This window comes from Prionailurus bengalensis, unplaced genomic scaffold (assembly GCF_016509475.1).
Source record: "Prionailurus bengalensis isolate Pbe53 unplaced genomic scaffold, Fcat_Pben_1.1_paternal_pri Un_scaffold_89, whole genome shotgun sequence".
In the NCBI taxonomy this organism is placed as follows: Eukaryota; Metazoa; Chordata; class Mammalia; order Carnivora; family Felidae; genus Prionailurus; species Prionailurus bengalensis.
The window spans coordinates 38,507-50,404 of NW_025091187.1; the positions used below are offsets into that span (position 1 = coordinate 38,507).

Below are 11,898 nucleotides of genomic sequence, written 5' to 3' on the forward strand. Positions count from 1 at the left end.
CAGACTTGCATTTTCCTGCATCTCTCCTTCTGCACATTCCCGCTGGGGACTGGAGAGACAGCAGGAGCAGGAGCAGCCCTGCAGCAGGCAAGGGGAAACCCTGGAAAGCTGCTCAGCCCCATGCTTCCAGATGGGCACACACTCACCCCACAGGGCACTATTGATGGTCTGGAGTGCTGCTTCCTCCTCATAGTGTCAGTCATCAGCGGTGCCTGGAAAACCAACCAGGGTGTGGTGGCCATCTTGCTGGGTCCCCTTGTCCCCAGGAGTCACAGTCTTCTCTGCTCATTGCAACCCCAAACATCTTCTATTTGTATGGCCCAGAAGATTCAGGTGCAGGAGAGGAGTTCCTCCAGCATTGTTTCTTTTCCAATTTTATTTAGGTATTGTCTTCATCTGGTTCTTCTAGGCCACCTTCAAAGCTGTTGGCTGGGGACCGAGGGCACTCCTGGTTCACTTTTTCTGAAATCTTCTGTGGCATCTGGAGCATCGTGGACATGGTCCAGCTATTTTCTTTTGCAGCTGCAGAAAACATTAGGTGGAGCTCTATGAGCTTGTGTGGCATGCTGTTTCGGGCAGATCTGACAACTGGTCTAGGGTTTATTTTGGAACATGCCTTTTGAGGTCTTGGAGTGGAAGTTTCCCTATAGAATCCATGGCTGGCATGAAGGAAGAGAACCTTCCACGTTTGGGCCCTGGGCTGAATGAAGGCTACATCCCAGGGTCTTCGGGCCCCTTCCCTGATTGCCCTAATTTTTTGACTGCTGAGTCCTTCCACTGCTTGATGTCCTATTCATACTCTATTTGAGGGCTGTCAACATCCCCTGCTCTGTCAAGGACCCTGGCACATGTGAGTGTTGTGGGACACGTGGTGGTGATATTTGCTCCTATCTCACGTGGATATGACTTTACACACTGATGTGACTGTGTGGGGAACAGACACTGTGGACTTCCCTGATCGACTTGACTACAGATGAGGCAGCATCTACAGATCCTGAAACTCATACTTGGAAGTGGTACTCTGAGGTGACCCCGTATCTCCCACAGCATTACTGGAGGTTTAGGGGACCCGAGGACATTGCAGTCTCCCAATCAGGTAGGGATCCTACAAACCCCCTCCCCATTGAGACTGCATCTACTCAGTGCTCCCAGTGATGCACAGCTAGGCGAGTTGAGGGGTCCTCCTCACATGAGCTTCAGGGACTCTGTCATGTTCCCTCAACTCCTGGATGTTTGAAGGGGATGATCAAAAAATGCCCAATGTCTCATCCCCACTAGTGATGTCCAGGGGAAGCTCTTGGATCACTTGAGCAGGATGGCAGGACAGGGCTGGGTCCTGCAGAGTGAGATGATGAACAACTCCTGGGGCTCTCTTCTCCTAGAATACAGTGCGTATGTCTCCTGGATTCCTGCCCCCCCCCCCCAGGTCCCTTACTGGCAACCACAGCACTCCTTCGAAGTTCAGCAGCTGCTGGTGGAATGATAGCCCAGGATTTCATGGCCTTGTATAGATTAGATTGAGGTTCCTTGGGGAATGTGCTCAGGATATCCTTCAGGGTCTACAGGGATTATGGCATTAATCTTGTCTCCTCTTTGTGGTCACAAGCCCTGGCAGCATCCCAGGTTTTGGCTGGGTTTCCTGAATTGCCATGTAAACTATGCAGAGATGGAGAATGTGTGCCCAGGTTTCCTTACCCTTTTCATGACAAACTCACCACATTTGCATTTGCTCCTCTGGTGACAGCAAACCTGCTTACTCTGCTTTTAATCGTAAGTTGAGCGAAGGGGTGCTTCTTGAGAGATGGAGGGAAGAACTGAAGCTAGCATGAAAAGATCCATTCAGGCAGGAAACACACAGTGACAGAACCCAGGTAGATCCCCACTTCCTGAGACAGGTCCAACAAGTTGGGCTCAGCCCTGCTGACTCCTTCACCCCCTCCCTTTTGGGCCATTTGGGACATTTTCTCCAGACTTCGTGCTGCAGTAACATGCTGACACTAAGTGTCCAGAGGGACACTAAGAAAGGGACTGAGGGGTTCTGCAGAGAGGTTGCATACAAGCTACATATGCAAGTCATCACTGCCTGCATGAAGCCAGGTATATCAGCATGGGGATTATAAAAGGATTGAATGGGGAGGGCTCCAAAGCGTTGCTTATGGATGGCAGAAGAGAGTTTGTGCAAGACACGGAGGAGGAGATGAATTACAGGCAGCACATTGCTCCTTTTGTCTGAATCCTTGCCATCCTTGGAGTTGCCTTCCTTTGGACAGGGCATCAACCATGTTTGGGTGGCTGTTGAAAAGGGCAGGGAAGAGTTAGTGGAGGTGAGAACCTGTGGCCCTCTGCTCTTGGAATGATGGATCCTGGCTAAAGGGTGATGGGTCTTCAGTTCTGAGTCCTCCAGACCTCAAGCCCTTGAAACTTCAGGGGAGGAGTGCGTCTCCTATCTAACACTCATTTGTACCATCTCAGGTTATCTCCATGATGAGGAATGAAGCCTGTGTCATCCTGCCCATCCTCCAGGCGCTCACTGTCCCCATGACTGTGCAGGACTTTGCCTAGGTCCCTCCTTGCAACTCACACTTCGTGTTCCCCTTCCTCCTCCCTTCCCAGATATACTCCATTTCCATTCTTCTGACAACCTCCACAATTATACTGTTCTCAAATATGAGGAAAGATAGGTGATTTCCTGGCACCACTCAAACAATCCCTGATCTCTCCTGTTTGTAGAGTACCTGTCATGCATGGTACTGTCATGGATGACTGAGATGACTTTCCTAGGGACACACGTTAACCGAAAACAACCTCAACATTTCCCTTAACCTTATGTTAAGTGAACCTTTGTCAATCATGTCTACTATTGTCAAAAAATCTGGAAACACTCTTTCACAGGGAGATCGATATTGAGCTCTGTTCAAAAGGTAGCTAACGCGATACTAGACACTTGTGTACTATTCAACGTGGATCCTGTGTTGATATAGAAATGCTTCTTAATTTCTATAGTTATTGTACTATGATTGACTTAAGGAATTTAAATTTGTAGCCTCAAAATCACTGAAACACCTGCCTCGACATTTTATACTGTTCTGGTAGTACAGGACAATGAATGAAAAAAAATTATTCTTAACTTAGTGAGTAAATTTCCATGGTACCTTCCTCTGGTACAGGAAGAGGCTGCATCCTGATGTGCAACCAGAAGAGGTCTCCTTTCTTTATGGATGTGGTTGTCCTGGGTGGCACATCTTGTGCTTCATTGCTACAGCAATTTTCTGGGAAATGCAGAGAATTAGAGAGTAAGGTTGGCATCTTGCTAGCAGAAGACCATAGAACAATTCATCATACTTTACCCATAGTCAACTTCCCGCTCTCCCTACTCACCAGCTGCCCAACAAATCTCATGCATTCAAAATGGACTTAGGAAGATGTTGAGCTTTGGTTTGCCCTGAAAAAGGCCCACAGCCAGGTTTGGTGGGCCAGTCCTGATATTTAGCAGGGACACTAATATAAATGCCATAAAGCAGAGTCACCACACGTGATGGCCAGGGTTGACATCACAATAAGAATCTACACATACTTGAGAGAGACCGGAGGGGGCTCCATTCCTCAGTTTCCTGTTCTCAGATGTGAATATGTTACTATGCTGTGTTCGTTTGTTTCTGTGATGGGGCTAAAAGTGATGTACTACAAGTGGAACCTTGAGAAAAGTAGCGGTTGGGTACTTCACAATTCACAAGATTTAGCCTCTAAAAGGAACTCAAATCATAATTTGGCACTGTTTATATTTATACTGTCTTAGGATAGCTACCTTAAATTGTTTACTTGCAAAAGCCTTCTTCACACTACATCAAGCCCCTCTTTCCACTGGCAGATGGACACAAATGTAAGTGGGGATTCTCCCATCACACTGGTGAGATTCTCTTTCTCCACCTTAATGTACCCAATGTGACTTGAGTGACTTGGGAGGACTCATTGTGGAGCCTCAGATGAAGGGTGTTTTGTGTGAGGAAAATGGCAAGAGTGACATATTGTGACCAGTCATGCCGTGAGACCTACCAGGAGGTGAGGTCCTATTGTCTCTGACTCTGTGACAGATATCGTGTGATGAGAGATTTGTTTTCCTGGTACATTGACATGTGTTGGGCGTATAATGAACACATTTCAATTGTACTGTTTGATGCACTTTTACCTGCATAAACACTCATGATGTAACGGTGATGGGATTTTTTATTGAGATAGTCAACACCATTAATTGCAAGGTTTAGGGGATTATATATACATCTAGGGAAACTGCATACAAAACTGACACACACGGGCATATGCACACACATGCAAACACACACACACAAGCACTGAGAATTACAGGCACATGGATGCACATGTAGACACAGCTATTTCCCGGCACACAAACTGCCATCACCTGATGGCACTACCGCTGCTTCCAGGGATGCTACAATGTGACTATAGGTCTTTTCCGGGAAAACCTCTATGGACTGCCATGTGTCTTCTTCTTATTCCGGCAGGAGCTGGAATCAGAGTGGCTCTGCACAAGAAACCTGCAAGAAAGCCCCACCTTTTTCATCTTCCAGATTTCTCCTCACCAAGTGAGGGACTCCAGAATACATACCGCTTTCACATTCTAGAAGGGTGCTCTCCAAGATCAGAAAAGAAAACACTATGAGGTTCAGATCATGCTGTGTTTTGTTTGCACAGCTCTTTTGTTACCTTAGTGACAGGAGCAAACAAGATAGGAAAGAGTGAGAGAGGATCCTTATATTGGATCTTTATATCAATGTTATGGCAGCAATGGAATGAAACATAAAGGAAATCAATCAAGGAGAGAGAGGCGGAGCAGATGGGGAGACATAAACAGAAAACAAGAGGAGGAAAAGCTTAAAGAAAAAAAAGTATTAAAAAGGAGAGAAGAAGAAAAGGTGGGGGTATAAAATAATAGAACAAGAGATGAGAGATAGAATATTCATCCCAAAATGAGAAGGGGAACAATGGAAGTGGCCTAGTTGGTTCTGAATTATTAGAGTAATGGATTTTTTTTGTATTTGTTTGTTTGTTTTCCTCCCCTCAATTTCAATCTGGTTATGCCCTTTAGAGTAGTTTAAAATACTACCTCTGTCTTTGGAAAAGTGATTACTGAACCCACTTCCTTCACTGCTCTTCCCGGAGCATGTGTGAGACCTTACTCCAAGTGGAGTCCCTACGGTGGCCATCAGAAATGGCAGAGTTCTCGGATCTGTATGTCTGGTGCTGGGGCAATTTCACAACAGGGTTTGGCTGACTTCCAAACAAAGTTTGCAACACGGGTCTCACTCTGCAGTAAATAAATGTGTGGCATTTGGAGTCTCCGCATTTATGGCCAGGTGGCTCCTCGAGTACAAGGTGGAGTCAATGGCTGGGCTTTACCTCAGGGGCAACCCTTTTGCTATGAACCTTGAAACCAGCACATATAGAAAGACACGGCCATCAGTTCAATTTCCAGTCTAAGCTTGATGTTCCCGTATCATGCCTTGTCTTCCTTCTCTTAGTGTTTTGAGTCTGCTTGTTGATTAGTGTTCTGGGGAAAAAAAAAAAAAAAGACTCAGAATTGGAATGAAATGGCAAGGGCGTAAGTGTTTTCAAGTCCCCAAGAAGATGGTGGAAAATTGCCTTCCCCGCCATTGGGAGATGTTTCTGTTTTGATTTGTTTTGGTATGATTTAGTCGTAGAATTAGTGGGACAGCTAGGTTCTTTTTATTTTTCTTATTTCAGCAACTGAATTCTGTAACAAACTCCTATGTATTTTGAATTATGTATGAATTCTTATGTTTTAACTTTTAAACTGTCAGGAAAATCCATTTTTATGAATGTGAAGAAGTGATAACTACATAAAAGAGGGAAGTTTGAACACTCATAACTCAGCAACACGTACACTGCTCTGACTTGCTCTTTTTAAGCACTTCACATTTGTGTTTTATTTTTCCCTCCTTCTATCAGCTCTGACATTGATGTCATTCAAACATGAAGGTGAGAAGAGTACCAAGTGTAAATTGATACCTAAATATAAATGTGCCATGGTGCAGGTCCTCTGAGAGGAGAAGCAATATCAATGAGGGAAACAAACAAACAAACAGAAATAAAAGGGCTTACAATAAATAGACACAAAGCAGACAAACTAATGCATGTATATTAATTTCTTAAAAAATAGGGGCGCCTGGGTGGCGCAGTCGGTTAAGCATCCGACTTCAGCCAGGTCACGATCTCACGGTCCCTGAGTTCGAGCCCCGCGTCAGGCTCTGGGCTGATGGCTCAGAGCCTGGAGCCTGTTTCCGATTCTGTGTCTCCCTCTCTCTCTGCCCCTCACCCGTTCATGCTCTGTCTCTCTCTGTCCCAAAAATAAATTAAAAAAAAAAAACGTTGAAAAAAAAAAACTTAAAAAAAAAAAATAAAGCTGGAGGAATTGCCCAGAAAATTGAAAAAAAGACATGAAAAGAATAGAATATATGAGAAAAGAAAAAGGATGATCCCAGGAGTTTCACCATTAGTGCTTAGAGAAAGGCCAACAAAATATATAAAAGGGAAAACAATTCCAAATAAATTCGACAAGAAAATCTCCAGAACTGAAAGGCACACATCATCAGATTAGAAAAGCTCACGGGTATCAAGCAAATGAATAAAATAAAACGAAAAACTACTTAAACCTATCAGAAAATCTAAAAACGGTAAAGAAGAGGAGGAAGTCCTAGAAGCTTTTGGCGTGAGGAAAACATTATCAAACATAACAAAATAGAATTCACCTGCCATCAGATTTCTTAATAAAAATGCGGGATGTTATAAAATAGGGAAGTAATGCCTTTAACCTCTGAAGGAAAGTATTTTCAATCCAGAATTCTATACTCAGGAAAATTATCAATAGAATGGGAAGTGAAAATAAATTAATTTTCAGGTGTACAAGTTCTTTAAATTTATCTCTTTAGATCCTCCTCTTAGGAAGCTACTGTGGGATGTGTATCAGAAAAACAAGAGAGAAAATGAAAAATGAGAAGGACATGAAATCTAAGGAAGAATCTGAACAGCACAGGAGACCTAGGAAAACCAGAGCAGGGGACAGACACCTGCAGAGTGAAGGTGTTCCAGAAAACAGTCAAGGCCAAATAAAAAAAGGAATTCTGCTCAGTCAACTGAAACATTTACCAATAGGCATTTGAAAGATCTGTTGGAATATTTGGGAAATGTAGTAATGATTCCAAATGAAACTGGGAAAATAGGGGGAGGAAAGGCAATGATTAATTAATTCCACAGGAAAAATGTAAGAGAAAAAAATGTTATCATATATATATATATACACACACACACACACACACACACACACACACACACACTAAGTAATGTAATCCCTGACTTTCTGTTAAAAAAGTAATGTTTAATTTTTTTTTTGAGAGAGACAGAGAGAGTAAGTGGGGAGGGGCAGAAAGAGAGGGAGAGAGAGAATCCCAAGCAGGCTTCCCACTATCAGCATGAAGCCTAATCCAGGGCTTGAACTCATGAACCATTAGATCATGACCTGAGCCGAAGTCGGATGCTTAACCAACTGAGCCACCCAGGCGCCCCTAAAAACATAATGTTAAACTATATTGGGAGAATGAGGGAAAGGGAAGGTTGTGTGTGTGTGTGTGCGTGAGTGTGTGTGTGTGTGTGTGTGTGTGTCTACATGCTTATTTATGTGTGTGACTGAGGCAGGGTGGACTTAATTGCCATAACAAAAATAAAGTGATAATATCTGAAATTGAAGATTGAAGAAATAGTAATGCAAGTCAATTATTTTAGAATATTGAGATAAGTAGAAGGAACAGCCAGAAGAATTAAAATATTTTAGGGACAAGGTTGGGACATAGAAAAAGTGGAGGGGACTGCAATTTATATTAAAAAAACTTTTAGAAAATATGTGACGTGAGGGGTGCCTGGATGCCTCCAGTTAAGCATTTGACTTCAGCTCACGATCTTGTTGTTCATGGGTTCGAGCCCTACATCAGGCTCTTTGCTGGCAGCTCAGAGCCTGGAGCCTACTTCAGATTCAGTGTCTCCCTCTCCCCCTTTGCCACTGTGCTATGTCTCTCTCTCAAAAATAAATAAAAGTATTTTTAAAAATTTTTAAAAAGGAAATATATGACTTGAAAGCATTTAATTCATTACTTTAAAATAAAAATAATTTTTAAAAGAAATAAACATAAACTACTACCAGTTGTAATGTTTTAATCTACTAATATGAATGTAGGGTTTTTTTTATGCTATCAATACCACTCAAGATTGTGAGACAAAACATGGTGCATGGGCTTAAGAAAATGATCCTACAGGGCACTTGGGTGGCTCAGTTGGTTAAGCATTCATCTTCAGCTCAGGTCATGATCTCACTGTTCATGAGTTTGAGCCCCGAATTGGGCTTTCTGCTGTCAGCGCAGAGCCCGCTTTGGATCCTCTGTCCCTCTCTCTCTCTGCCCCTCCCCAACTTGCCTTCTCTCTCTCTCTCAAAAATAAACAAAAATAACATTTAAAAAAAGAAAAAAAAAAAGAAAATGATCCTGATTTACACCTTGATTTCCTGTAAATGAATTAAAAAAAAAAAAAAAAAACAAGGTAGAAGTTTGTTCTATCACAAGGAATTGGGTAAAGGATTTACAGGATTTGCATGTATGACATCTGCCCAGAGGTTGCGTATTATTCAGATTTTGATGAATTTTTGAGAGATATTAATTAAATTGGTGAATAATCCTAACTAAGGTGATTAAAATCCAAACATTCATTAATGTAATTCATAATATCAAACCAGCCCTGAGATAAACTCTGTGTGTGTGCGTGTGTGTGTCTGTGTGTGTGTGCGTGGTGGAGGGGCAGACACGATGACAAGAATCACATAACTTTCCTGTACCCCAAGGATTACTATCGATGCTTCTGATCCCGAGGGCTTACGGATGAACTGTGTTCCACTCCAAGGCATTCTTTACTTTTGGGTAATGCGTTATCAGAGGAAACTCTCTCTTTGTGCCATTAAATCGGTCCAGTGGCTCTGTCTTTTGAGGTTTTACCAGTTACACTGACAGCATTTCTGCATTGTTTCTAGTTTCTTTCCCTTTGTTCTCAGCCTTAGTGGTATATGGTTTGTTCAGTTCCCCTCCAGCCTATTTCTCTGCTTATTGCTCAGAGCAGCAGCCACAGGGGTGAGGCCCCCCCACATCAGTAGACAAAGAGCCTAATTTAAATCCTCTCTAATGATTCAGAGTTCAGCTTTGAACCCACTTCTTCATCACAACATGGACCACTTCATCTGTCTCGCAAGATTTCTTCTTAATTCTTTTGTTAAGTGCCTTTATTTAGTTATTTTGATTGTTAGCATTCCCGTTTGTTTGATTATGCTGTAACCTTGCAATTATGATTTTTTTTTTCTTTTAGTGCACCACATGCTATGGCACGAAGAAAATGGTTGCTGAGTGTCAAGTGTTCTGGAACTATTTAGAGGTCAATGGCCCTCTAAAATACAGCACCTGTAATCCTGGTTTGCAAGACAGATGTGTTTAAAACAAAGTACACTCATAAATCGTCTCTGTAGGGATAGCTTATTTTATGCTATGGAAAAGGGAAGGCACTAGAATGTTGAAGATTGCATAACAGGTACCCAGTTTCCTTTGGGATCGAGGGGAAATGCAGTAATGAGTTAACTACTCATTACTATGCTTAGAAAAAAGCAGTATTAGCTTTAATCAAAATCATATAACCAACCTTCTTTTTACAGAATACCTAGTCCCAGGGCCAGCCAGTGTTTTGTTTCCCTAGTACAAGCCTCCGGTGCTTGCTGACTGATGGGATAGTGACAATTACCAGTAATAAGTTAATTCAATTCCATCCAATTCAATCAGTAATCGTGTACCAATTACATTGTGCAAGTACACTACTTGTAATACAGTTTTCCTACGACTCAGTTCCTGTCCTGGGAGAGTCACAGTCTAGTAGGAGAAATAGACATATGATTAATTAAGCATACCAGTAGGAAAGAAAACACCACGACGACCATAGCAGCAACTTTCTATATCTGGAGTTAATGCGCTCACAAATGTATACGCACAAGTTTAAAGCACTTCTTAATTTTTGAAACATTTTTAAATACCTTTTCTACTCCTGCATCTCTCTTTAACCACTATCTAGTGATTTTGAATTCCTCCAGTGATTTTGAATACTCTTCTGGAAACAGGAGTATTGGTGCATTTGTGTGAATATCTTCTGGAGTTAAACTTGATGGGACAAGGTGCTAGATCTCCACTCAGGAGTTTCCTTTAACTAAAGAGCACTGAGCTTCAAAATCTAATCCGGGATATTCCCCCATTCTTCCAGAGTTGTCCTTGTCCAGAAAAGCATCATCACATTTCTATCTTCTTGAACATCAGCATTGACAAGAGTGGCCTATGATGCAATTATGTTGGTCCCTGAGTGCCACAGGGTAAACCTCTCCAAAGCCAGTTAAATTAATCAAGAAGGCGAAATGTTAATATGTCAATATGGTGACTAAGCAGGGGAAATTCGTACCCTGAGCATCATCCCGTCTGCGAAACTGGGTCTGATACATGGAATAGCGATATGAAACGAGACTTGATTTGAGAGTAATGTTGGATGATGTGTTATAGCCTGATCAAGTCAGCAATTAAATATAATCACAAGAGAGAGTTGTTTAAAAATGTTTCTCTACTTCACTTTGGTGGAATACAATTCTCCAGAACACATTCAGAATTAAGAGGCGTGTATTTAGCTTAATTAAATATTTAATCACATGTCATCTACCTATTATTTCCACTCTCCAATTTTCCATAACACCCAGAAGAGTTGGCTAATTTTTAACATTTCTGTTGACTTTCTCCAAATTGAACACTATTGTTTTATGCTTCTATCCACCTTGTGGTTGTCACAAAATCTCTTCCTCTCATTACCTTCAGCTTTGCTGGGAAAACCAAGTGGAATTAGCAATCAATCACAGCATTTAGCAGCTCAGCTGGCCTGAATGAAAAGCTCAGGACACATCCAGGTGAAAAATGAAATTGCTTTGCCTTGTTGCAATCCTCACATATTTCTACTTCACTCCCTATAACCATTTCTTACTCTTAATCAGAAGGAAAAATGCAAGCCGATACATTATGTAAGACAGTGGACTAAAGACCTGGCCCCGGGTAGAGGCCATTTAATTAAAAGGTGTAAGATGAATAGGCTGTAAAATTCAGCTAGTCCCATATAAAAAGTGTTGGCTTAGCAGAACTGAATGATGATCCAAGTTAACACATGTGAATTTGTAGAAAAGAGAAAAACAGCTTTGAAATCTTATTAGCTTTGCTTTTACTTTTGTTGTGCTTCACATTCAAGATTATAGGCTAAGGAAAAAATTTTTTTAAACTGAAGAAAGGAAGGAAGAATGGAAAGGACAGATGGAAGGAAGAAGGACAGCAGTCATATAAGTATGTAGTTGCAGATTACAATCAAAGAATATTATTATGTTTTGTTTGTTTAGTATTAAGTGCCCATCAGCATATATCTTCATAATTTTCAAACTGTTTCAATAGTGATTAGGAACAACAAATGTCTGGACTGTGGCTTCAAAATAGCTTATCCCAGATTTACGATAACAAAGAGGAATTTTGCGATGTTTGCTAGGGGGCACTGTGAGGCCATCTTCACCTTGTTTGTTCCTTTGAGTTGTTAGTGGTTGGTCCATTTTAATTATCTGTGTTTCTGTGAGACATGAAGTATTACACTGTTAATTATGGAGTTTTCAGCCTCATAATGGTTTTTGTCTACTTTGACTCCAGGTATTTCCTGTGCCCTTCAAAATCTATGTTTTCTGGTGGGATTTGGGTAAATTGAAAACACTAGATT

General features: G+C 41.7%; 2 long non-coding RNA genes across 2 annotated transcripts; one reads left to right on the forward strand and one right to left on the reverse strand.

Annotated features, from left to right (window-relative positions):
* Positions 1 to 3,051: 3,051 nt before the first annotated feature.
* LOC122478553 lies at positions 3,052 to 6,156 on the reverse strand. The gene is made up of 2 exons (XR_006296091.1): positions 3,379 to 6,156; positions 3,052 to 3,269 (listed from the first exon to the last, which is right to left on the reverse strand). It is a non-coding gene; the product is annotated as an uncharacterized LOC122478553 (long non-coding RNA).
* A 2,518-nt stretch (positions 6,157 to 8,674) lies between these two features.
* Positions 8,675 to 10,805, forward strand: LOC122478551. The gene is made up of 2 exons (XR_006296088.1): positions 8,675 to 9,654; positions 10,372 to 10,805. It is a non-coding gene; the product is annotated as an uncharacterized LOC122478551 (long non-coding RNA).
* Positions 10,806 to 11,898: the final 1,093 nt, after the last annotated feature.